This window comes from Canis lupus, chromosome 1 (assembly GCF_003254725.2).
Source record: "Canis lupus dingo isolate Sandy chromosome 1, ASM325472v2, whole genome shotgun sequence".
Classification (NCBI taxonomy): Eukaryota; Metazoa; Chordata; class Mammalia; order Carnivora; family Canidae; genus Canis; species Canis lupus.
Genome location: NC_064243.1, coordinates 119,964,128 through 119,990,773, shown reverse-complemented (window position 1 = coordinate 119,990,773; position 26,646 = coordinate 119,964,128). Strand labels below are relative to the sequence as shown.

Below are 26,646 nucleotides of genomic sequence, written 5' to 3'. Positions count from 1 at the left end.
CTGCTCACGTCCCTGCTCCCCACCACCCCGCCTGCCTCCCTGTGGGCGCCCCGTCCAGCGGAAACCCCGTGCGTCCTTAGGTCTGGCCGGGGACCCCCGCCTCCCCTGTGTCTGCCCCCATCCCCTCCCACCGCCCTCCAACCTCACGCCCCTCCTCTCTCGGTGCTTCCTCCCAGATGGGATTCTTGGCCCGTGTCTTCCTCGATCCGGGGAGTGGATCGTCGGAGCCTCGAAAAGCTGGCATCACGGGAGGCTGAGATTTGAGGCCACATCAGAACATCAGAGATTTGGGGCCACATAAGGACACGCAAAATTCCCACTCACAGGCTCTGTGCAGCTGCTCCGCTCCCAAAAGGAGTCTGAAAAGGGACGCCGTCTATAGAAAGAACATTCCAGAATCACGATTATGTAAGTCTCCTTTGACCAGAGGAGGTAGGCTGCTCTGGGGGGCGGGTCGGTGGGGAGAGGGGCCTCCCTTGGCACGCACAGGATGGGAAGCCGGTGCGGCTGGGGCACCCCCTGCCCGGGAGGTGCAGGGAAGGGGGGGTCCCCCCGAGGAAGCAGGGGATGAGGCGTCTGTGTTTTGTTTGAATTGATAATGATGTCAGTTTCGGTTATGGGCTCGTTACAACAAACGTGGGACATATTAACAGCCCTTTAATTGAATTTGGAAATAAGAAGGAGAGTCTTGAGCGGTCTCGTAAATAGCGGAAGCACCGGGGCCTCCACGCAGACAGGGGGACCGAGGCGTCCCCCCGCCCCCCACAACCGCCACCATGACTCCCTGTGACCGGCCACCGGGCCCTGGGTGTGCACTGGGAGGATGCCCTGGTCGTCACTGCTGGGCTCAGGGGCTAAGGAGGAAGGTCAGGCCCAGAGGAACTCCCAGAGCGGGGATGCAGACCCGAGGAGATGCAACCTGTTATTTATTTTTTTTAATTTTTTATTTATTCGTGAGAGACTCAGAGAGAGGCAGAGGCACAGGCAGAGGGAGAAGCAGGCTCCATGCAGGGAGCCCGACGCGGGACTCGATCCCGGGACCCCAAGGTCACACCCTGTGCTGAAGGCAGGTGCTCAACCACTGAGTCACCCGGGCATCCCATAACCTTTTATTTTTTACCCCAAACCAGCAACCTGAGAACTGCCGACTGTCCGACCCATGCAGAGACACCCCCCTGCCCCCGGGAACCCCGCAGGGCCCGTGGCAGCCCGCTCCCTGTGGGCCTTCCCCTCCGGGAGGCGAGCTCGTGGGGCCAGGGCTCCAGCCATGTCCTCGCAGAGCCCAGGCCCGACGCGGGGAATCTAGAACACTCTTCCTGTTTCGCCTCCCCCCCCTGCTTCTGCCCTGCGGCTGCGCCCCCCACCCCACAGTGTCCTATCCACCCCTACGCGGCCCCTCCCTTGTGAAATTATCCTTGTGCGTTCTCTCGGATGTGTGTTTCTTTACTCACGCCTGTCTAACCGCATACTAACAGGCCGCGTTCGCACACATATTACACGTTAGGGTTGGGGGGGGTGTGGGGGGGGCGGGAGTTGCCAAGTTTAGCAAATAAGAACAGCAGACATATAATTAAATTCGAATTTCAGACAGCCAAATCATTTTTAAAACTATTTTTAAATAGTTTAAATGTATTGTTTGCCCGAAATTCAAATTCAGGGGGCACCCGGGTGGCTCAGCGGTTGATCGTCAAGCTCTGGCCCAGGGCGTGTGACCCCGGGGTCCCGGGATCGAGTCCTGAGACGGGCTCCCTGCACAGAGCCTGCTTCTCCCTCTGCCTGTGTCTCTGCCTCTCTCTGTCTCTGTGTCTCATGAATGAATAAATACAATCTTTAAAAAAAAAAATGAAGTTCAAATTCACATTTACTGGGCATCACGTGTTTTATGCAGCCTCCCGTGGGCAGAGGGTGGTTTTGTCCTTTTGCGAAGTCTGATCACGGTGTTCACCCACTTCACCCTCAAGGGAAGACGCATCTCTAGGCCCACAGGTATAGGACAGGCCACCAGCTCCCCCCACCAGCCCCCTCCACTCCCTTCACTCTCAACGGAAGACGCATCTCTAGACCCACGGGTATAGTCGAGGCGCGTTCCTGTTAGCGGATCCACACTGCTCGGTGGCGGGCGTGCTCCTCCCCTGGGGTGCGCATCACAACAAGGATGCTTTGGGGAAGTCCCACCGCCGGCCGAAGGGAGAGAAGGACAACAGGACTGGCTCTGTCCTGGCTGCATGAAACAGCTGAGCAGCCGGGGCCCGACGGCTCCCCGGGTGGGGAGGAGGGACAACGCAAGGCACTTCCAGACGCGCCTCCTCGACGAGGAACAACGGAGACACCGAGATGCCTCAGGTGCGGAGCCTGAAATGTAGAACTGCACACCCACCTGCCCGCCAAAACCCACACCGGCCTAATTGTTCTGCACACACACCCCCACCCACCACCACCACCACCACCACCACCACCACACCTCTCATCGGTCGCATCTTTGACTGCATCCTTGTTGCTGAAAACACAAAAATAAAGCGCATATAGCAGCCCGGTTGACATTACAGCAACAGCGTACGCCTCATTTTACCAACCATTTAACTCCCTCTAAGGACCCCGCGCAGACACGCGGGCACGTTGATGGGAGCTGTACAAAGGTCAGTGATTTGGAGGCTCTTTCCGACAATTTGCCAGGATTTTGGCATTTGTAAGCATCCATAGGACAGCTCTCTAGCAAGCTGACCTTGACAGCGAATGGGATAAATAAACCTTCAATTTACCCCCTCCAGCTCTCCGCGAGCCGGGCCGGTCCCCGCGGAGCCTTCACCTGTCCATACCGTTCAACTGCCTGCAACTTCCGACTGACGATCATCCAGCGCTCGGCGGCCCAGTGACAAACACCATCTAACAGATAAGGCTTCTGAAAAGTCAAAGCCAATACTGCTTCCATTGAAAATTTAATGCCGGCTCCGTCTTGGCCCATCATTCTTCCGACTGTTGCGCGTGTCCCGAGAGGCCCTTGAAGCTAAAGCTCTGCTCCATAACAGGTAATGACGTGGCATTTAATGATACTGTCCAAAGTGATCCCGGTCTTTGGGAAGTAATGTGCACTCATGTACCAGATAAGCACCGCCGAACGTACCGAGCCGCCGTATCTTTCACGGCCCTGTCACCAGACTCGATGTGACACGTCCCCGGCCATCCTACCTGCCGCGCCTCCGACCCCCGCCGCCGCCGGCCCGATCGCACGTTCTCCGCGCAGGGCTCCAAGGCGCCGGGGCAGCTCAGGCGAAAGGTAGGACGGGAACGTACCCGCAATTAAGTACTCACGGCCTCTTTCAATACTTCAGTGCTCTTGGATCCGCTACTAAAATCTGTGCTTTATACCTCACCGAAAAGTGTCCTTAATCGACTCTGACATGTTTTATTGGAGGCAGAAAAAATGTTTCAGGATGATAGATAAGGTTAAAGATGTTACTACGCTGATCATTTACTCGAGCGCCGGGCACCACACACACACACATAAAAAAAAAAAATTCCAAACAGAGCCAAAAACCATTTACATCATTCATCGGATGCAACAGAGAAAGGAGGGGAAAAAAAAAAAAAACACCCTTATCTGACAGCCCGTTTTTGCTGATGGGACAAAGCGCACATTTTCAATTTTCTGACAAAGTTCTGTTGTTTACGCAGATAAGGGGGAAAACAACTGGAATGTTCCCACCACCTGCCCGTAAGGGTGGCAACGCGACCTCGGCGGCGCAGGCCCTGGAAGGCGGCACCCGCAGCAGCACCTGCAGCAGCACCCGCAGCAGCACCCACACCGACGGCTTCACCCGGACGCTGCAGCCCCGCCTCCGGGCGCCGGGCAGCCTCAGGCCCCGTCCCCCCACCCGGGCTGGGCCCCGTGACTACTCCCCGGGGGCAGAAAGTCCTGCCCCGACGGCGCTGGCCCCGCACAGCTGCAGCGGGGAGCCCGGGAGCCGCCAGCCGAGGGGCCTTTGACAACCTGGCTTTGCACGGACCCCGCGTGTGGCTGTCCCTGGGCGCTCGGCTGGCATGGGTGGCGTAGAGGTGGAGGCCCGCGCCTTGCCTGGGGCGGCTCTGCTGCCACCTCGGGGGGGCTGGAGGCCCCACAAGCCCCGGCAATGCTCCAGCAGGTGGGCCTGCAAACGCCACCCCCCGCCCCCCGCCAGGCGGCCACCGAGCCTCCGGGGCCCCCCTCCACCGGCAAAGCCCAGAGCCCGCGAGTCTGGGTCCCGTGGCCACGGGGATGGGGCAGGTGTCAGGCCCGGAGCAGACGCACGTTCACGGGCCAGCGCCCTCGGCTGCAAAGGGCAGGGCACAGAGGCAGCAGTGAGGACTTGCAAGCACCATCCCTAACGCCCTGGTGACAGGGGCCGGTGGTGGCCGATGGCTGCGGTCGAGGGGACCGTCCCCCCAGCCGGGCCCAGGAGGGCGGCCTCCACCCAGCACACCCCGCGTGGAAACACGCCCCTCACATTTCGGTGCTATTTTCTAGAAGTCTCTTAGAGCAGCGTAGAGACAGGACTGTTTCCCAAACAACTCCTGCCCTGAGGGACCGACGTTCCTTTTTTTTTTTTTTTTTTTTTTTAAATATTTTTTTCTTTATTTATTTATGATAGTCACACAGAGAGAGAGAGAGAGGCAGAGACATAGGCAGAGGGAGAAGCAGGCTCCATGCACCAGGAGCCCGACGTGGGATTCCTTATCAACCTGGCCCATCCGCACCTGCCAGGCCCACCTTTGGGGCGGAGGGGGCATCTCAGCTGACCCCGGTCACCCGGGCCAGAGGAGGCCGAGCTCGGCGGGAAGACGGTGGCAGATGAGATAATGTGATTGAACAGTCAACCTCACGGACACCGAGGGGAAACCACGCAGAACCTAATAAGGTTGCTTCTTTGCAAACCCATCGTCCTGGGCAGCCAGCAAACATCGTCGGGCGAACAAAGCACTCGGGCCACAGCCACGCGGTGCGCAGGGCTGCGGTGTGACTCTAGGGCACGTATGTGCCTTTAAAAATGCTTAACGGTGGGGCACCTCGTGGCTCAGGGCGTGACCCGGGGTCCCGGGATCGAGTTCCGCATCAGGCTCCCCACAGGGAGCCTGCTTCTCCCTCAGCCTGGGTCTCTGCCTCTCTTTCTCTCTCTCTCTGTCTCTCAGGAATAAATAAATAAAATCTTTAAAAAAAATAAAATAAAATGATGGGGCACCTGAGTGGCTTTGATGGCTAAGCATCTGCCTTCTGCTCAGGTCATGATCTCAGGGGACTCTGCGTCTCCCTCTGCCCCTGCCCCCCCCCCCCGCCCCACCATCACTCACACTTGTGTGCACTTGCTCTCTCTCTCTAATAAATAATTTTTTTAAAAAAATGCTTCATCAGCAGTTCCCTTCTTGTGATGACCACGGTCAAATCACTACGTTGCACGCCTGAAACTAACATAACACTGTGCACTCACTAACCTAGAATTAAGATCTTTTTTTTTAAGATTTTTTTTCTAGATATATTCATTTATTTATGATAGACATAGAGAGAGAGAGAGAGAGAGAGGCAGAGACACAGGCAGAGGGAGAAGCAGGCTCCATGCACCGCGAGCCCGACGTAGGACTCGATCTCGGGTCTCCAGGATCGCGCCCTGGGCCAAAGGCAGGCGCTAAACTGCTGAGCCACCCAGGGATCCCCTAGAATTAAGATCTTAAAATAATAATAATATAAACGCCTAAAACTGAAATTCTAAAAATCACAGATTAACATGCTTGATTTTAGGTGTATTGCAGAGCTCCACCGACGACCGTGGACGTACCACCTCTGGCGTTCCCAGAGACTTGATGCAAATGGGGCCTCGTGACCAATAGTCGTCACCGGCATCTATAAACCAGTGACATTTAAAAATTAGGAAGCTCCTCTTGGAAATATCCCACCTGTCGGAGTAGTTTTTCTAGACCTGCTGTTGCTTCTATCAGAAGGAGGAAGAACATTGTACATACCTGGCTGGGATCCATCGAGATGGTCAAGTCACGGGAAACAGGAGACACGACGACCACATTGACTATGGGATCCTAGAGCGGCCTCCCCCAACACACACACAAAAGGATGTTAGTGGGACAAACTGGTGGAATCGCGACAAAATTGGGACTTGAGCACTGGTATCGGATGCAGGCTGGTGTCTCGGTTCTGACAAACGTGGCCTGGGAAGGGCAGTCGCTGACGTTCAGGGGCACCAGGTGAGGGGCGTGTGAGGACGCCGTGTATCAGCTTCGAGACTCATCTGCACACCTAAAGTCATTCCAAAAAGAAAACAAAAAAATGTATCTGAGAAAAAAAAATGGGAAGAACCAAACCAAGATGACCGCGTACCTCCTCGACACGCTCCGACTTCACTCGCTGGTCCTGGCGCTTAGAGCCTGGAACCTTCGGGACCCCACACCCCCATCCCCGAGGTACGTGTCCACAACACCCCACGCCATACCGCACCCGTATTTTCTGGTGGGGGTGCCGCCGTGTGCATCACGGTCAGCCCTGGCCCGTTGCCTCGGCTTGGCGTCTGTGCGATGGCAGGGAGGGAGCACAACAGGGAGCACAGCCTGGTCTGTGGAGCCCACCACTGACCAGAGGAAAGGACATTCAGGGGCACCTGGGCGGTTCAGGGCATGACCCCGGGGTCCTGGGATCGAGTCCCGCATCGGGCTTCCCATAGGGAGCCTGCCTCTCCCTCTGCCTGTGTCTCTGCCTCTCTCTGTGTGTCTCTATTGAATAAATACATAAAATCTTTATTAAAAAAAAAAAAGAAAAAGGAAACACAACACCAAGGCGGCTCAGTGGCAGATACGTGGACCCCACAGCCCACAGGGATGTTCTCCGCTGACACCCTCCCTCGTGGCCGCCCAGCCGCAGAGCCCCAGCTGCTCAGGGCTCTCCCCACCACCCCTTTCCCGACTCAGAGCCCCTGGGGCCGGGCAGAGAGGCTCCTCGGGGTGGGCAGAGGGGTACGCTTGGCTTCTCGTGGGCTGCTGACTCCCTAGCTCTCACGCGGAGGGCTTGTTGCACCCCCAGCCCCCGAGTTTCTCACTCAGCAGGTGTGGGGCCGCGCTTTGACAGCCGCCGCTGTGGGCAACGCAAGACGTGAGGCCAACGTATCCTTAGGGTCAGAACTCACTGTTGACGCGCTGGCCTCGCGTCTTGCGTTGCCCACAGCAGCGGTTCTCAAAGCGCAGCCCCGGAACGGAAGCAGCGGCACCACCGGGGACCCTCAGGACGTGAGAATTTGTGGGTTCACCCCAAACCTGCTGAATTCACCCTGGGGCCCGGGGGACCCCTAGCTTGGTTCTCTTAACCGTGGAGCCACCCACATGTTAACGAGTTCTACTGCCCGTTCAGAGCCCGGTGCGGGGCTCGATCTCACAGCCCCGAGATCATGAGCTGAGCTGAAATCAAGGGTCAGACACTTAACCGACTGAGCCACTCGGGTGCCCCAAATGTACCTCCGTGCTTTTAGTCCTGTTTGGATAGTTCCCTCATCATAAATTTATTGTTATTTATATTTGTTTCAGGCCTCCGTCCCTGACCGGGTCGCTGGCAGTCTGTAACCAGAGCCTGATGCTGGGGTCTGGAGCTCCGCCCCGCTGGGCACCCTCTGGGCCTCCCTGTCCTCATCTGTAAAGCGAGGGGAACCTCACCAGCACCCACCTGGCGGGGCTGCCGTGAGGATTACAGGAGCCGATACGTGTGGACTGCTGCTCACAGGCCCCGGCAGCGCCCAGGGTGCGCTGGTGAACGGTGCCGGTGCACCCCAGGCAGGACATGGGCCTGGGAAACGGAGCCAGGAACACAGGTGGGAAGGGGCTGAGACCCTCAGGAGGACTCTGAGAAGATGGACTTCGGAGGGGCCACAGGGAGGGGAAAGCAGCCCTGGGGTAGAACGAGGTCACGGCCGGCCGGCCAGAAAGCTGGCTCCACCACCACCAGAGAGGCCTGGCCCAGCCTGGCCCAGGCCTGGACCGGCACCCCCACCCACCGGCTCGGGCAGGGGGAGCTGCTGAGCTGGGGTCCCTCCCCAGGCCCAGCGATCAGCCTCTCCTCCGCCGCCTCTGCACCTGCCCCGGGGACAGCCCAGCTCGCCCTCACGGGGCTTGTCCACCTTCTGTCCCCCAGGCCTGGCTTGTCCACAGCCTGTGCCTTGTTTTGTTTCAGAAACAATATAACAAAATGAGTGTATCTTTCGGGTTATTAATTTTCTGACTTGTTGTTGTTGTTGTTTACTTATCTAAATGGAAGCTGCTTTAATCCCCAACCAGCTGCTATATGAAGTGTGAGGAGCAATCGAAAACCCAGCTCTGTGTGTGGCTGGAAGCTCACCCGTCGAGGCTGGAAGAAACATTTTCTCCTCTTGCCGGAGAGAAGGCCAAAAAAAAAAGAAAGACAGAACCTGTGTGATTAGGTTTAGTCCGCTGCACCGTGACTCGGGTACTTGGCTACTCAGGCTGGGCCCCCGAACCCCGTTCCTGCCCTGTGTGGACCAGGCCCAGCTGCAGGTGCAGCCACGTCTCAGCCCCCGGAGCTCACGAGGGTCTGGTGTGGGCACATGGTCCACAGAGGGGGTCGGGGGTGGTCGGCCAAGGCCTCAGAGCCAGCCAGGCCTAAGGCGGGTGGGAGAAGATGGGGCTCAGGGTCGGGGTGGGCATGGCTTGCTGTTGGTGGTGAGAGACAAGAGTCCTCAGGGCTTGCAGGGCAGTTGGCATCAGGCTCTGCACAGTGAGCCCCGACCCCAGGCTCAGATCCTGGGACAGGCGAGGCCCTGACCCACCTGGACAGAGAAGAAACCAGGTAAGTCCTTCCGCTTCATCCTTACACGCCTGTGCCGTCACCCGCCAGGTCAGGTGGGTGCCTTAGAGTCTACCTCCCTGAATGGCACCTCACCACCTCCCTCCAGAGGAGAGGCTGAGGCTCTGGCTCCCAGTAGAGGAAAACCCAAGGGCCAAGCAGAGAAAAGCCCTGACACCTCATTCCTGCCCAAAGCACGGCTGGGAGGGTTCATCTTCGCCAACCTGCCTGGGCCCCAGGGTGCCCAGATATTTGGTGGGACTCAGAGAGGGTGCTTGGGTGCTTGAGCTTAGCATCTGAGTCAACAGCTCGAGTAAAGCAGGTGGCACTCCGGAGCGTGGGTGGGCCCCATCCAACCCGCTCAAGGCCTGACCGCAACGGGAAGGCTGACCGCTGCCCGGGTGGCAGAGAGGCCTCTTGCCCGGCAGCCCGGGTGGCAGAAGGTCACCTCTTCCCGGGCCTCCAGGAGCCTGCTGGTTCTGCTTCTCTGGGGAACCCTGACAGCTCAGCTGCTCCCCTGAAGACCCCAGCCAGAGCCTGAGTGCCAGGCCGCCGCGGAGGGAGGCCGGGAGGCCGGGCCAGGGCCCTGTCCGCAGAGTCCCTCCGACCAGTCTCAGGACTAGTCCCACGGGGTTGCGGCCGCGCCGAGCCGGGAGACAGGCACAGCACGAGCCACGGCGTGAGGGGCGCATGTCTTCCTCGAGTTCACTCTGCGTGATGTCATCAGCCTCAAACTCCCTCTTTCACACTAAAGCAGACGTAGCTATTAATAAACACCATGCAAACTCTGCGTGACTTAAAAAAAAAAAGAAATCACAAGATGATAAAGTTCAGCATTGCAGTAGGAGCCATGGGCTCTGGCTTCAAGATTCCCTTTTTGCCCCCGGAACGGGCTGCACCCACAAGGGGAGGAGCCCGGGGTGCCAGGGCCAGGGTGGATTGGTCGGTCAGTCTGTCTGACCACCTTTTCCATCCCGAAGAGTCAAATTGGCATGCAAGGGCTCCCAGAACCCGGGACAAGGCTTTGGACCCTCGGACACAAAGATTCTCTTTTGTCTACACGCAGCCCCATGCTCAGGAACTGAAATTTGAGAAGAAGGAAAGACACCCTGGAAGTCCCTTTGAGACCCCAAGGGAGGGCCCTCCGGGTTCACCTCGCCCCCACATCAGCCTTCCCCCCCAAGGACCCCACCCCCACCCCATGGTCTGGGCTTCCCTGCACCTGGCCTGGCCCCAGCCCCTGGACGGAAAGCACAAACTCAAGCTTGCGTGTCCTGGGCAAGGAGAAAGCCAGCTGCCATCGCTGAGCCAACCTGAACTCAGATTCGAAGTATTCCCAGCAGCCCCGGCCCCTCGGGGGTTTCGTTAGGTCAGGGGGCCTGTGCTGTGCGGAAGCCGGGGCCGTGCGGTGAGGACCTGGCTGGAACTCGGCCGCCTCCTGCACACGCGTCCGCGCCCCCAGAAGCGGGCGGACCCGGACCTGGAGCCGACTAGCAGAAGAGGCTGATTCGCAGGAACAGGCCTCTTTGCTGAAGGATGGGGCTTGGCCACCAGGATCAAAACCTCCCTTTAGGGGCACCTGGGGGGCTCAGGGGTTGAGCACTGCCTTCAGCCCAGGTCATGACCCTGGGGTCCTGGGATCGAGTCCTCCATCGGGCTCCCCGCAAGGAGCCTGCTTCTCCCTCTGCCTGTGTCTCTGCCTCTCTCTCTCTCTGTGTCTCATGAATAAATAAATAAAATCCTAAAAAAAAAAAAAAACTCCCTTTATTTCAACTCTGCATATTATTTTACTTAAAATGTGCACACAGGCACGTGCACACAGGTGCACACACACCCCGCACTGGACAGCATGCCTCTGAAACGTCACAGGCTGTCCCACGAGCCGTCCCACTTGCCCTGGATCTCCCCGGGTGCCACACAGCCCTACCTGGCCCCTGGCCCCTGGCCTGCAGTCCCCACTTGGACACGGGTCTTGGTGGCACCGCCTCATCACCCCTTCTGTGACTGCGGCCTCCTCTCCTCCTGCTGTGACAGAGGAGGCTCTAGGGGGCCAAGGAAACTGCAGCCAGGGCATCTGCTCTATGCTTACGGGGATCACGTGCCCTCCCGAGCTCCTCGCCGTCTCAGTGGGGTCCCCAGCATCCATCTCCCGTGGTTACGAGACCAGCGAAAGGAAGGGGTGCTCCATAATCCGTGAGCCTAAGGATGACGGGGTGACCCGCTTGCTCTGTGGCAAAGCCCACGCCGGGCCTGCACCCCACACTGTCCCTTAGCAGCACAGCTCCAGGATCCCCCACTCTCTGCCCTCCGCTGTGTCGCAGCAGCTAGCAAGGACATTTTCTGGAACCTCCTGGAGGCTGCCAGGGAGAACTCGCCCAGCATTTAGGAGGCCGAGGCCTGGTCACTGGCCCTCTGACAGCGATGGAACTTTGGTGGCAGCCTGCGGAGCACCGGGCTGTGTGCTGGAGGCACCTGCAGGTGCTGCCCGTGGTCCCCAGCACAGTCACGGCTCCCGGGCAGCGGAGCCCAGCACCGACCATCATTCTTCCCGCCCGTCTGTGCATTTTAGAGGCACGACCCCCCGCCCCCGTATTAACCCTCTCCCTCCTGGAGACGTCCAGAGTCACTCCTGCTTCCTGCAGAACGTATCTGGTCACGAAAATACGCAGAGCACATGCCTCGTGTATTTGACTCGATGTAAAACATTGCCTTCCCTGGGACCATCCGAGAACATTCCTCTGGGGGCTCTTTTTTTTTTTTCCTTAATTCTTTTTTAAAGATTTTATTTGTTTATTCATGAGAGACACAGAGAGAGAGAGGCAGAGACACAGGCACAGGCAGAGGGAGAAGCAGGGAGCCCAACGCGGGACTCGATCCCAGGACCCCGGGGTCACCCCCTGAGCCGAAGGCAGATGCTCAAGGCTGAGCCCCCCAGGGGCCCCTCCACTGAGGGCTCTTGGCCCAGTGAGGGACCGACACGGTCAGCAACAGGTGCAATCCTGAGGGTTTTCAATCACAAGGATTTTGAAACGTTTTATCCCTTGTCCCACTTCACCTTGTTGCTCCCCGAACCCCCAGACGGCAAGAGGGGAGCTCTTCTTTAGGTTCAAACCTGCTGGGCCATAAACTCCGGGTCACTATGCAAACCATCGGTTGTCCTATAACCTTAGGGTATTAAATCCTGTTGGCAAAACATGTTCAGCTCTCTGAGAATCTGAGATCATCTCATACGAAGGTGGTAGCCAGAGGGGGTTCACGCCGGTTTCCCCAGGGTCTCCCCGGGAGCTGGGGACTCCGTTCCGGCCGGGGGCATGCGGGCTGGTCCCCGCTGCTCCACCCCCCTCTGCCCTGCTGCTAATGTGCAGACTTCATCCAGTCCTCTCCAAACTGATGGCCACAGTCTGCTTTTTCTTTTTTTTTTTTTTCTTTTAGAAAGCAGCAGTGGGGTGGGGGGTGCAGAGGGGGACGGAGAGAAAGAATCCACGCTGAGCGCGGAGCCCCACACGGGGCTGAATCTCACGCCCCTGAGATCATGACCTGAGCTGCAATCCAGAGTCCGCGCTTAGCCGCCCGAGCCGGCCAGCGCCCCGAGCACAGGCCACTTCTGAAAATGTGTCCACCGGAGAGCTCTGTCTTTAGGTCATCCAGGACAGGCCAAGCTGCTTAGAGGCAGAGAAACGAAGACAAGAGGCCAACCCCTCCCTTCCAGGGAGCTATGTGAGCACCTGCCGGCCCGGGGCACACGGGAGCACGCGGGAGCACGGCGGCGGGCAAGACCAGCTCCCGGCTCCCGTTCTTAGCAGGTGACCCCGCCGGGAAGCAGCCACACACAGGAGCAAGCCCGATCGTCTCAGCCAGTGACAAACGTCGTGCGGGACACAAACCCGTTGATGTGATACAGAGTGTCCCGGGGTGAGCGCGCAGGCGGCAGGCGTGTCTTCAGACACGAGTGTGCAAAGGCCTCTCCGGGGACGTGAGATGCAAGGGGCCACCTGCCAGAGGGGCCGGAGCGGAGCATGCGGGCAGAGGGGGCGGCCGGGCAGGGGGACCCGCATGCTGGGGGGCGGAGAGGAAGGCCAGTGTGGCCAGAGCGGCGCCAGGGCCGCGGCGGGTGGGAGAAAAGGAGGCGCGCACCTGAGGCCTGGGGGTGCATGTCGGGCCGGTGGGTACCTGGGCTGGGCGGGCTCTATTCCAAGGCACGGGGAAGCCTCCAGACGATTCCATCCAGCCGCTGGCCCATCAGGCTTATACCCCTGCCCCGCGCCACTGTGCCCCGCGCCCGCCCCAGGCCTCCCAGGCTTGGGCCCCGTCGCCACACCTGGAGATGAAGCGTCCAAGCCCTAAGCCGCCTGGTGCCTCCCTCGGAGATGAGCCCGGGGCCTTGCCGACCTCCGCACCCCACAGAGTCTAGCACCGCTGCACACACGCTCACTCCAGCCGGTGACCCGGGACCCACACGGTGGAAACCTGGGGCCGTGCTGGGGTCAGGAACCCCTCCGTCGTGGGCCTCCCCGAGCCCGCAGGCGGCCTGAACCCCACGGACTGCGGAGGTACACGCACGACCCCCGTGGTTTTCGGCAGCAACACAGCTCCCCGTCTGTCCAGCACCTGCCCGTCCGACTCAGCAGACAGACTCGCGCTGGACACTACGCGGACAGGCCGTGTGCCCGGCGCTAGGACGCCACATCGAACAGGCCTGCATGAGTATTGCTGTACACACACTAGTGCAAACTCAGCAATTAAGGCAGCCGTTTGTTAGCTCGAAGGTTCCCTGGGTCGGGCATCGGGCACAGCTCAGGGGAGTCTCCTGCTGAGGGTCTCACTTGGGCTGCAATCAAGATGTTGGCCGGGGGGTCTGATCGCCGCTGAGGCCCAGGGGCCCTCTCTGAGCTCCCCGGGTGGAAGCCGAACCCAGTTCCCTGCGGTGGCAGGAAGGAGGCCCCCGGCTCCCAGACCCCCCACAGGCCCCTGCTGCAGCGCAGCAGCTGCTTCTCCAAGACCCACAGGATCTCTGCTGCTTCAAGGCCCCGGCTTCTTCTCTTTTAGAGCGTTTGCCTGATTAGGTGAGGCCCACCCAGGATCGTCGCCCTCTTGATGCACCTCGAAGCCGACGCCCCTGGGACCTCCCTTTGCATCTGCGAAATCCTTTCACCTTTGCCATGCGCCCCATCAGAGTCGCGCGTCTCCCCTAGGTTCCCGGGGGGGGGGGGTTCCGCGGGGCACCCGCCCGGGGCAGCGGGAATCTCGGGGCCACCTGGCACACCACCCTGACGGAGCTCCGCTCGCAGCCGGGGAGGCCAACCTCAATACTGGCTGTGGAGGTGGCGGCGGCGCCAGGGCCCCGTGGGCCAGCATCTCACTCCATCCCTGGCTGGGTGCCATGCCCACCGCTGCCTGCCACCCCGGGTGCAGCGCTGCCTCCCCTCGCTCACACATGCTCTCACACATTCTGTGACAACTGTCAGTGGCTTATTCATCATCTCAGATTGCAACTTTCTGTTTTCTCAGACACCCACTTTAATACCCTGACATTTCCGTTCAGCCCATAACATTCTGTCAATTGTTTACATCCTCCTCTCACACTGATTGGCTTTTCAGTTGCGCTCTTGGTCTTCCCAGTCCTGGTGCGCGATGCTGACGGGGAGGCTCAGAGTCACTCCCTCACCGGCCACACCGCCGGATCCCCAACGGAGTGCGCCCCGTCCCCGCGTCAACCGTCCCCCGAGTCACTCACAGCTTCTGCTCTGGGCTCAGGGTGGAAGCCGCCTGCGAAAGGGGCAGCCCACCCACGCAGAAATTCCTTCGGGGTCCTTCTCCAGTTTATAGCTAAAGGCCCACTTCCAGAAGCTGTAGGTGGACAGAACTGTCCCCGGGTTCTTCACCTGCCTTTCCATCTGCCCCACGTCTGGGCCATCAGCAGGACCCGCTACCCATGCCCCGGCCACCGCCCTGCCTTCACTCCAGTTTGGACCGCCACCACCACCAGCAGCCCTCCCCGACCAGGCAAACGCTTGCCAACTTGTGTTCCGCCTCCCCCCACTTGGCTTCTCCAGGAGTTTCTCCACACCACAACAGGAGACGTCTTCTGAAAATATAACGCCTTCCTGTCCTGCAGACGACCCTGAAGGGGCTTCCCACTGCCTGAAGAACTCATTCCAAATGCCCATCTTAAAAAAAAACAAAAAACAACAACAACAAAAAAAAAAAACAAATGCCCATCTCTGGTCTACAAGGCCTGGCAAGAACTGTTGCCTCCTTACCTCTTGCCCCTTGCCAAGCCCTCCTGTGTGCTAGGTACAGGCCACGCAGGCTTTCTCTCAGCTCCTCGGGCTACCTTTCCACGGCAGGGTATGCCTGCATGTGCTATCCTTTTTGCACGGACTATTTCCTCCCACTCACGTGGGAAAATGATGAATTTTAGGATGAATGGTGTTGGGACAAATGGACAAGTGTTTGGAAACAAAAAGCAATGTTTAGCTGCATGGCTGCTGCCTACCTGCAGGCTTTGACTTACCATCAAACAGAACTCTTTCAACCACACCAGCTAACACAGGCTCCCTCTGCTATTCTCCGCCTCACCACCTTGATTGTTTGCTTCATAGTCAGGGTTGTCATTTTCAGTGATTTTATTAATTTGTCTGTTTGCTTTTTTCCCTGCCTCCATGCTAGAATGCAGATCCCAGCAAGGTGGAGACCAAGATGGCATGGCTTGCCATCACACCCCCAGCCACTGCATTGCCTGGCCCCTTCTCAGGTGCCTTGTGCAGCACAAGCTCACAAAACATCTGTGGGATGAAAGACTGGATGCAGGAGTGAAGGAATGCATGCTAACTTTGTGGTGTGAAAAATGCAAATCCACCATGTGATTCGAAATGTAGGAGGCAGGAGGGAGGGTCTCGTCACACTTTATGTTAGACTCTGTTCTAAAGGTATAATAATTAAAACCGTGGCATTTTCAGTGATGAGTAAAAACAGAACAAATGGATTGAATGGAATAAAAAGTCAAGTAAGCAAACATATCACTCAAATACTCAAACAGTTGTTTTTCAGATCAGCAGGAAAAAAAAGAGATTATTTTCAAAATGGGATGGGACAGCTAACTAGCTAAGAACAAAGAGAAAAAAATAAGCTAGAGCCCTACCTCTTTACAAAGAAACAAATAAATTTTAAATAACTAAAAATTTGAATGGAAAATTAAGCCATGATATTGTAGAATAAAATTTCTGTTAATTACAATGTAATCTTGGGATAAATAAATCCTAAGTAGGACACTAGGGAAACCACTGAATATTTGACTATGTGAAAATGAACAAATCAAACATAAAAACAAAAATCATGGTAGGGAGACTTCCAGCCATAATGAAGAAAAGAGATCAGCCACCTTTTGTCCCATAAAACAAACATAAAACTGAATCAAATACAAACATTTAAGGATTCTGGGAAGTGACCAAAGGTAAATGACTAATTGGAAGTGGTTACGCATGAAAAACTCCTAGAAGTTAGAGTCAGTGGGAGTCTATGGTTTTCTTCCTAGGGCTTCACCTCTCCACTTCCCTACATTGGTTGGCTCCATAATTTTGTCAGGGCAAAGCTAGCTATTAAAAAACATCATCTCTACTGCCAAAGGGGCTTGACCTGTTTTGGAGTGGAAGACAATCCTGTACCTGGTGGTACTCTCAATAAAAGTGCAAACTCAGAAGAAAATTAATGAAAGAGATCCCATAGATTTATAAATGTGAGGTTGCAGCCACACTTGATGTGAATGGTGAAACAGCCAGAAATTTAATGGGGAGATATTAGAAGAGCTAAATAAGCTACTCACACATCCATGGCTACCCAGAGAAACTCTGGCAAGTGCAGGTAAGTCTCAAAAGAACCCAGAAGAAATTAAAATAAACCTTAAGGCAAAATTAAAAATTGCCTAAACATAGACTGTACCCCACAAGCTAAGTACAAATCAATCAGCAGAATGTGGTTCGTGGAAGAGCCCAAGACATATGTGCACAACATCTTCCCAATCATCATCTCATTACAGATCTATGCAGATACAGTGGAAACTCTTAAGAAGCCAAGCTAAAAAAATAAAATAAAAATAAGAATTTAAAAACTAAGCAAATACTTTTAGCTACACATATATAGAAGACAAATCCTACAGATTAAGCTCAGGAAAAAGACCCTTCAGGAAAAACACCCCAATCCAGAGTTGCTACAATATATTTTTTACACGTCCAGTTTTCAATTTAAAAAAAAATTGCAACACACAGAGAAATAGGAAAGTATGAACTATACTCGGGGGGGCGGGGGGAGGAATCATTATAAACTAATGCTGACTTGGCCCAGATGTTGGATTTGGAATTAGCAGACAGAGACTTCACAGCAGCTATTATAATAAACATGTTCAAAGAATTAAAGAATACTATGTTTAAAGAATTAAAGAAAAACTGCTGTTTCACACCACCATTTGCAAATTATTAACTCAAAATGAACCAGGAAACTAAATAAGAGCAAAACCATAAAAACCTTAGAAGAAAACATAAGGGCAAGTCTTCATGATCTTGGACCTGGCAATGAATTCTTAGATAGGACACCAAAAGTATGAACAACAGCAACAACAAATTAGAGAGACACTTACCTGGCAGTGGAGATACCATGATCAGGAGGGTGGGTTTCCTGGGGCAAACTTACCCATTGCACTCTTCATGTTGACCTCTATGATTTTCCCAAATGTGTGAAATGTGACTGCATAATTTAGGGTAGTGGGGTACTGTATTCGTAAAGTAGTATGATATAGCCACTGTGGAAAATATGTTGGTGATTCCCAAAAAAACTATACATAGGGCAGCCTGGGTGGCTCAGTGGTTTAGCACTGCCTTCAGCTCAGGGCATGATCCTGGAGACCCAGGATCGAGTCCCACATCGGGCTCCCTGCATGGAGCCTGCTTCTCCCTCTGCCTGTGTCTCTGCCTCTCTCTCTGTGTGTCTCAGGAATAAATAAATAAAATCTTTTAAAAAAAGGCTACACATAGAATTGCCATATGACCCAGCATTTTCCACTGTTAGGAATATACCCCAAAGAGTTGAAAACACATACACAAACAGAAACACATACATGCGTGGTCATAGTAATAATACTCATGATAAGAAAAAGATGGAAACAACCCAAATGTCTACCAATGAATGAATGGCTAAATAAGTCGTGATATATACACACAATGAAATATCACTCAGCCATAAAGAGAAATGAAATATAATGTAGATGAGCCTCAAAAGCATGCTCAGCAAAAGAAACCGGACACAAAATATTGCATAGTTTTGCATTTATATGAAATTCCAAGAATAGGTAAATTAATAGAAACATAATACAGATTGATAGTTTCCAGGGACTAGAGGAAGGGGGAATTGGAAGCATCTGTTTAATGGATACAAAATTTCTTTTTGGAGTGATTAAATATTTTAGAACCACATTGTGAGTGTACCAAATGCCACTGAATTATATACTTTAAAATATTAATTTTATGTATGTGAATATCACCTCAATAAAAAAAATTGATGAATTAAAGGAAAATACAATGACAGTGACTCCAAAGAGGAAAGAACATAGAGAGTATAAAATTTAAAAATAACAGAATAAAAATGTTCTGTCTCCCTTTATGATATTTCCCACTTGGGAAATATCATAAAGGGAGACAGAACATGAGAGACTCCTAATTCTGAGAAACGAACAAGGGGTGGTGGAAAGGGAGGTGGGCGGGGGGTGGGGGTGACTGGGTGGCGGGCACTGAGGGGGGCACTTGAAGGGATGAGCACTGGGTGTTATGCTATATGTTGGCAAATTGAACTCCAATAAAAAAATTTTTAATAAAAATAAATAAAAATGAAAATTCTAGAGGGAAAAATATAATAATCAAAATGAATATTCACTAAATGGCCTCAATATCAATATCTGAGATGTCAGAATAAAAACTCAGTAAACTTGAAAATAGCAAAATAGAACTCAGCCAACATGAAGAATAGAGAAAGATTTTTTTTTAATAAACAGAGATGTAAAGATTTGTAGCATAACATCAAGCATACCAACACATATATAATGGGAATCCCAAATTTGAGAAGAGAGAGATACAGAAAAAAAAAGAATACTCAAAGAAATAAATTCCAAAAAGTTCCAAAAAAGCCACAGAATTCCAAAATTTGGTGGAAAACATCAGTCTACAGGTGCAAGAAGCTTATGCCAAATATAAGATAAATATATTGTATTAAGCCAGATGAAAGACAAACAAAAAGTCTTGAAAGCATCAAGAGCGGGATGTCTCAGTATGTACAGAGGAATAATATGATTAACAGTGGACTTCGCACCCAAAACAATTAAAGACAGAAGGCAGTGGAATGACATATTTAAAGTGTAAGGGGAAAATTAAAGTTGTTAATCAATAATTCTATATCCAGCAAAATAATTCTTCAAAAATAAAAGCAAACTAAATATATTCCTAGATAAGTACTAAGAAAGTTTGTTATAGCCAACCTGCCATACTAGAAATGCTAAAAGAATTTCTTCAACATGAAAGGAAATGACACCAGATAGGAACTCAAATCCACAGGAAGAAATGCAGAGTCCAAAAGTACTAAATATGTGGATAAACATAAAGGACTGCTTAAATATACATTTTTTAAAATTTTCTCTTCTCTTTGTTTCTTCCAATAATATAAGATTGCAAGGGTAATTATAAAATCATATCATTGGGCTTATAACACATATAGACATATACGACAATAATGCTAGAAAGGAGGGGGAAAGGAAGGAGCAATACTGAAGCAAAGTGGCTATATTTTACTTCAATAAGGTCGATATTAGCCTAAAATAGTGGTATCTCATTATGTGTATTTTAAATCCATAGAGAAGTCACTATGAAAAAAAATCATGTTTAAAAAATAGAAGAATAAAAATGATACACTAAAATGCTAATTGAACACAAAATAATACAATAAAGGAGGGACAAAAATATAAATAAGACATACTGAAAACTAACAGCAAAATGGCAGATGTAAATCCAGCTACATCAATAATCATATTAATATGAAAGGACTAAATTCTACAAAAAAGGCAGAGATTATCTCATTAGATTTTTTTAAAGCAAGATTCCAGTATATTCTATCTATGAGAGACCTACTTTAGACTCAAAACTACAAACATATCAAAGTAAAAGGATAATGAAAGGTATAACATGTAAAGATTAATATAGTTAGAATGGCTATGTTAATTCAGACAAAATCACTTTTAAGAAATTTTTCTAGAGAACAAGAGATATTTCAAAATGGTGTAACACATCAGAAAAGTATAAAAGTTGTAAATGTGTATAAACCTAATAATGGAACCCCAGAACCAAGAAGAAAAACCTGACAGGACTGAAATAAGAAACAGAATTCAATAATAATAGTTGGAGATTTTGATAATTCACTCTAAATAATAGAATAACTAGACAGAAAAATCAATAAAGATAATAAACCATTTGAGCAATCTATCAACTATATTGATCTGACATGGATAGAACACTCCTACAACAGAAGGATACATTCTTTTGGAGTACATGCAGAACATTCTCCAGGTTTAATGATATCTGGCCATAATATAGGTCTTAGTGATTTAAAGAGACCTGAATCATTTAAAGGATATTCTCTGACCACAGTGGAATTAAATTTGAAATTAAAAGCAGAAAGAAATCTTGAAAATTTAGAAATTTAACAACACACTACTAAATAACTGATGGCTCAAAGAAGAAACCAGAGGGGTAATCAGAATATATTCTGAATGAGAATGATAACAAAACATATCTTAAAATTGGAAGCAACAAGGAAGAGTGAATGGATGGATTAAAAGGACCACTAAATTTTTGAAGGTGATAGAAATGTTTATTATTTTGAGTGCAATTCTTGGATATTTTTACAAATGTCAAAATTTGTAAAAAAAAATTGTGTTTTAAATATGTGCAGTTTTTTACATGTCATTTATTTTTCAATAATGCTATGAAAATGTGTGGGATGCAAGAAGTTAAGCACTTAGTGTAAATTTTCCAGCATTAAAAGTTCATATTAAAGAGAAAAAAGAAGGGCATCTTGGTGGCTCAGTTGGTTTAGCATCTGCCTTCTACTCAGGTCATGATCCCAGGGTCCTGGGATCGAGCCCCACTTTAGGTTCCCTGCTTGGTGGAGAGTCTGCTTCTCCCTCTGCCTCTCCCCCCTTCTCATTCTCTCTCTCTCTCTCTCTCTCTCTCTCTCTCTCTCTCCCCCTCTCTCTCTCTCTTTCAAATAAACAAATAAAACCTTTTAAAAAATAAAAAATAAAGAGAATAAAGACCTCAAATAAATACTCAAAGTTTCTACCTTAAGAAACTAGAAAAGAAGGGCAAATTAACCCAAAGCAAGAAAAATAAAGAAAATAATAAATGTTAGAGCAGACATGAATGAAAAGGGAAACAGAAAAACAATATAGAAGAATCAATGAAACAAAAAGCTGGTTCTTTGAAAAGATTAACACATTTGATAAACCTTTATCAAGACAGGGCAATCAAAAGAGATAATACACACACTACCAAACAAAAGTGAAAGAGGTTTCATAACTACCAAACCTACAAATATTAAAAGGATTAGAGACTATCAACAACTTTATGCCAACAAAGTTAAACAACTTAGAAAAAAATGAACAAATTTTTAAGACAGACACAAATTACCAAAATTAAAGAAGAAACAGAAAATCTAAATAGAACTGTAACAAGTATATACAATGAATTAATAATTTAAATATCTCACAAAGAAAAGATTGGACCCAGATGGCTGCATTAACAAATTATATCAATATTGGAGAAACAATATCAACTTACACAAACTTGCAAAAATTAGAGGAAAGGGAAACATTTCCAACTCATTCTTTGAGGCCAGTATTACCTTGATATCAAAGTCAGGGGAAAAAAATCACAAGGAAAAAAAACCTAAAGATCAATATTACTAGTGAAAGTAGGAAAAAAAGTATTGGTGAAAGTTAATTAATATTAATTAATCTTTATTTAACCCAGCTATATTTTTGAAGGATTATTATACAAAATTTTAAATGGCATTTATCCTAGGAACACAAGACTGGCTTAATATCTGAAAATCAATTAACATAATACACAATACTAATAGAATCAAGGACCATTAACCCACACAGTTTCCTCAATTTGACAAAATCCACATCCATTTATGATAATAACTGTCAACAAATCAGGAATAGAAGGAAACTTCCTCAACCCGATAAAGAGCTATAGGTTTTTCATAGATGCTCATGATTTCTCCCAAGAGCTGGAATAAGGCAAAGATGTCTGCTGTTACTTCTACTCACCATTGCAGCAGACTAGCCAATGCAATAAAGCAGGAACAGAAAATGAAATGCATATGGATTGGAAAGAATGAAGTAAATCTCTTTCTAAGAAACATTAGAAGCAACTAGAACTAAACAAATAGTTCCCCAAAGTCACAAGATACAAGATCAATATACAAAATCAATTGTATTTCTATTTGCCAGCAATAAATAACCCAAAAATAAAATAAAAAACACTTTCATTCATAATAGTATCAGCACAAATACTCAGGAATAAACAAAGTGAAAGATCTGTGTATAAGAACTATATTACTACCAAACCTGTGCACTGAAAACCACAAATCATTACATAGAACAACACCAATGAACCTCAACATCATTATGATGAGATGAAAAACACCAAATGCAAAAGACTACAAATGGTACGATTCCATTTAAATGGACTTTTTAGAGGGCCGCCTGGGTGGCTCAGTCAGTTAAGTGTCCAAGGCCTGAGCTCAGCTCAGGTCTCGATCTCAGGATCGTGAGTTCAAGCCTCACATTGGGTTCCATGCTGAGCATGGAGCCTACTTTAAAAATTAAAAAAAAAAAAATAAGTGGATCTTGTAGAAAATGCAAATCCATGTGATAGCATGTCAGTGGTCGTCTGGAACTGAAAGGTGGGAATGAGGCTCGATTGCAAATAGGCATGTGTAATAGATGTGTTCTAAAACTGAATTGCGATTATTTTTGCACAACTCTGCACATTTACTAAAACTCACTGACTTGTACATTTATAATCTCCAGACACTACAGCTATAAATTAAACCCCAATAAGGTGTTAAACATTTTTAAAATTATTGTGACACTTCCACTTTTGATAATGGTGGAATAGATGCTTGGATCCTCTGTCCCCCCAGCAACTAGAAAAACTAGATGGCACATTAAAAATTAAGAACTAAGGAAACACAAAGCTAACAAAATAATGAAGAATTACTAAGCTATGACCAATGGGAAACAGAGGCCCAGAGAGTGATCAAGGGTTGCTGCCCAGCACTCAGCAAGATGGGGTGGAAGAACCAGCTTCCAAAGATAGAACACCAAAAAGCTTCCTTTTGAAATTGACAATGAATCAAGAAAGAGAAATAAAAAATACATGAATTGGAAAGAAAGTAAAAAGTTGTGGATATATAAAATCCAAAAGAATCTATAAATAGGTAAAAATCAATACATGAGCTTAGCACCATTGCTATATTCAAGATAAAAAAAAAGTTGTTTTTCTTTATAAATCACAAAGATAAAACAAAATTAATAAACATCCTTTATAACAAACCTCAATAAAAGTATATAGCAAATGTAATAAACCCTGTAATAAACCTAACCCTCCCCAAAAAAATGAAGAGCTCTACAGCAAAAATTAAGATACATTGTTAAAAACATTATAAGCCCTAGAGATATTTCATGTTCATAGATTAGAAACTCAGTTTTTCAGAAATGTCAGTTTTCCCCAACACTATAAGTCTAGTGCAATCCCAATAAAAATCCCGGCCCAGTTAGTCTTCCTGTTGTTGTTTTAGAAGTCGGACAAGCCGGTTGTATTAGTTTCCTAATGCTACAAAACAAGTTACCACAAACTCAGAGGCTTTAAAAAGCACACACTCATAATCTCACATTTTGTGTGGATCAGGAGGTCAGGCACAAGTTAGCTGGGTCATTGCTCAGGGTCTCATGAGGATGCAAAGTGTTGGCCAGGATGTGTCCTCCTCTGGACATTGGGGTTCTCTTCCAAGCTTGTATGGTTATTGGAAGAATTTACTTCCTTGCAGTTATAAGATCGAGACCCAAGTTCCTATAAGTTGCCTAATTTCCTGCCACGTGTTCTTCTCCAGAGTTGGTCTACACAATAGCAGCTTGTTTCTTCAAGACCAAGAGAAGAGTCTACTTGATGCTAGCAGGACTGCGTGGTGTGTGTGTGTGTGTGTGTGTGTGTGTCCTCATCAAGGGGATGACACCCCATTACCTATATTTTATTGATCAGAAACAGGCCAAGGGTCCTGCCAAAGGTCAAGGAGAGGAGATTGCACAAGAGTGTGAATATCACAAGCAAGATCATGGGGCCATTTTAGGATTCTACTTACCATTCTAATCCCAAAATGTATTTGAAAATGCAAACAACAAAGATAGCCTTGAAGAATAAAGTGAAGAGAAACTTGTTCTACTGGATATCAAGATATTATTACAAAGCTAGAGTAGCTCAAACACCACGGCCTTGGTTCAAGGACAGATCAATTGATCAACAGAACACGATAGAGAACATGACATATCCATGCATTTAGAAATCTCTGCTTTATGGGAAAATGGTGCTTCAGATTCATAAGGAGATGGTAATGTAACTACTAGGTATTTATTAGGGGAAATAACTGATGCCTACCTCACACAATCCACAAGAAGCAATTCTCAGAGGATTGTAGATCTAGATAAAAGGCAAGCTAATAAAGCTGATGGAAAACGACATGGGACAGGGTCTTCGTGACCTTCAGGCGCAGTTTACTACATTAAAACTAAGAACTTGTGTTCATCAAAAGACACCAGAAGAAGAGTGAAAAAACAAGTAATCCGGAGAAGATACCTGTCGCATATAAAACTAACATAGAATCTTAAGCAAATGTGCAAAGCTGTAAGAAAAACATAAGGCGGAGAACACACGGCCAGGCATGTTCAGAAGAGGACATTCAAATGGTCGACAAACATGTGAAAAGGTGTGCAACCTCATAGTCATCTAGGGAATGCCAGTTACAACCACAACAAGATATCACTCTGCACGTATCTCGATCGAGATTGAAAAATTGAGAAAAAAAACTAAAAGTACTTCATTTTGACAAGGATGTGGAGCAACAAGAACACTCATACGCTCTGAGTGGGGTGTAAATTGAACAACCATTCTGGGGAAATGTTCGACAGCATGTACCCAAGCTGAAGTTACCCATGCTTTAGCATCCTTTTTGTTACATACCCAGAAGAAATGCACACGTATGTGCACCAAGAGACGCATACAAGAGTATTGGTGGCCAGGCTATTCATCGCACCAAAAGCTGGAAATTACCTAAGTGTCCACCCACAGAATAATGGAAATATACGTCATGGCACAGTCAAGAAAGGGAAACCCACCGAGCAATGAAAAGCCAGGATCTAGATCCACAGCCAATAAACGTGAAGAACACAGGGCGTGTTCTCATTATCCAAAGTTCAAAAAACTAACAAAACTAAAGCTATAGTGTTTAGGGATACACGCTCAAGTGGTAAACTATAAAGCGAAAAAAGGAATTTCACGCCATGAAAGTTAGCACAATGTTTTGTTCCATTTTGTTTTGCTTTTGCTGGGGAAGAGAAGGGATTGAGCAGGAAGAGACATGGGGACGTTCCAGATTGTTGGCGTGGACGTCAGGTGCGTGGCTGTTCACGTGTGATTGTTATTGAACCACATGTTTCTCCCTGGGGTACGTGTGTGTTACATTTCACAACAGCAAAATTTTAATCACGTTAAACAAAAACGTACTGCGACATAATGTGACAAAACATTTTTACACTTGTAATCCATAGTTATCACGAATCAAATGGGAAAACGATTGTCAAATAAAAAAAAAAAAAAACAGGAAATTCAAAAAACTGGAAATGCCAGGGTCCAATGAACACATAAATAGTCAATCTCAGTTCGAAATCAAAGAAAGTTCGTTTATTATACAGTAAAAATATCCAACAATAAGGGAATTTCCATGTAATAGGCAAGTATTAACCATTAAAATGATATAATCATCAGGACGTGAGGTGTGACCAGAATCATAGTTTATGACATATAGTAAGTGAATATATAGTATAGGCTAAAGAAATATTTGGGGATGGTGAGGGAAGCCATCGATATATTAAAAGAAAAGCCCACATTATAAAACTGAATATAAACTGACCCATTTCTAAACAGAAATCTATACATGGATATGTAGTAATATCTATGCACAGGAAACAATGAAATGATGTATTTCAAAGGCTGAGCTCCCATCTCTGAGTGCTGAGATTACAGATGATTTTAATTTTTTAATTTTCTTTATGTGAGTGTTCTAAATTTTCCACAGTGAGTATGTATTAGTTATGAACATGAGAAAAAGAAGGTTGATTTTTAACAAGAGGCTGAGAATCACAGAACATTAGCAGAGAAGTGTGGAGGCACGGTGGGGTGGGGAAGGTGGGTGTCGTTTCCTGCCCCGCCACTTCCGACACCCATTTACCCTATACGTCCGCACGGACCCTCCTTATTAATAAGCAAAATCAATTAGCACTTCACCTGTCTGGCTAAAAAAGATGGCTCATCAAAGAGATGATTCCTTGCCCCAGTCGCGGTGCTCAGGCAGGCAGCAAACACGAACACCCCTGCTGGAGCCTCTGTCCCACCCCCCGCACAGAAAGTGGGGAAAGTTTCCATAAATGAAAACATGCATAGCCTTAT

The 26,646-nt window shown here is 49.1% G+C and overlaps 1 long non-coding RNA gene and 1 other non-coding gene across 2 annotated transcripts in view; one reads left to right on the top strand and one right to left on the bottom strand.

Moving 5' to 3' along the window:
- LOC118352024 (uncharacterized) overlaps positions 1-26,646 on the bottom strand; it is an 82,139-nt gene that overhangs the window by 29,618 nt on the left and 25,875 nt on the right. The window contains exon 2 of the long non-coding RNA XR_004808423.2: positions 5,989-6,277. This is a non-coding gene — a long non-coding RNA (uncharacterized LOC118352024). The remainder of the gene's footprint in view (positions 1-5,988; positions 6,278-26,646) is intronic.
- LOC112645690 (U1 spliceosomal RNA) lies at positions 17,446-17,606 on the top strand. The gene has a single exon (XR_003127195.3). It is a non-coding gene; the product is annotated as a U1 spliceosomal RNA (small nuclear RNA).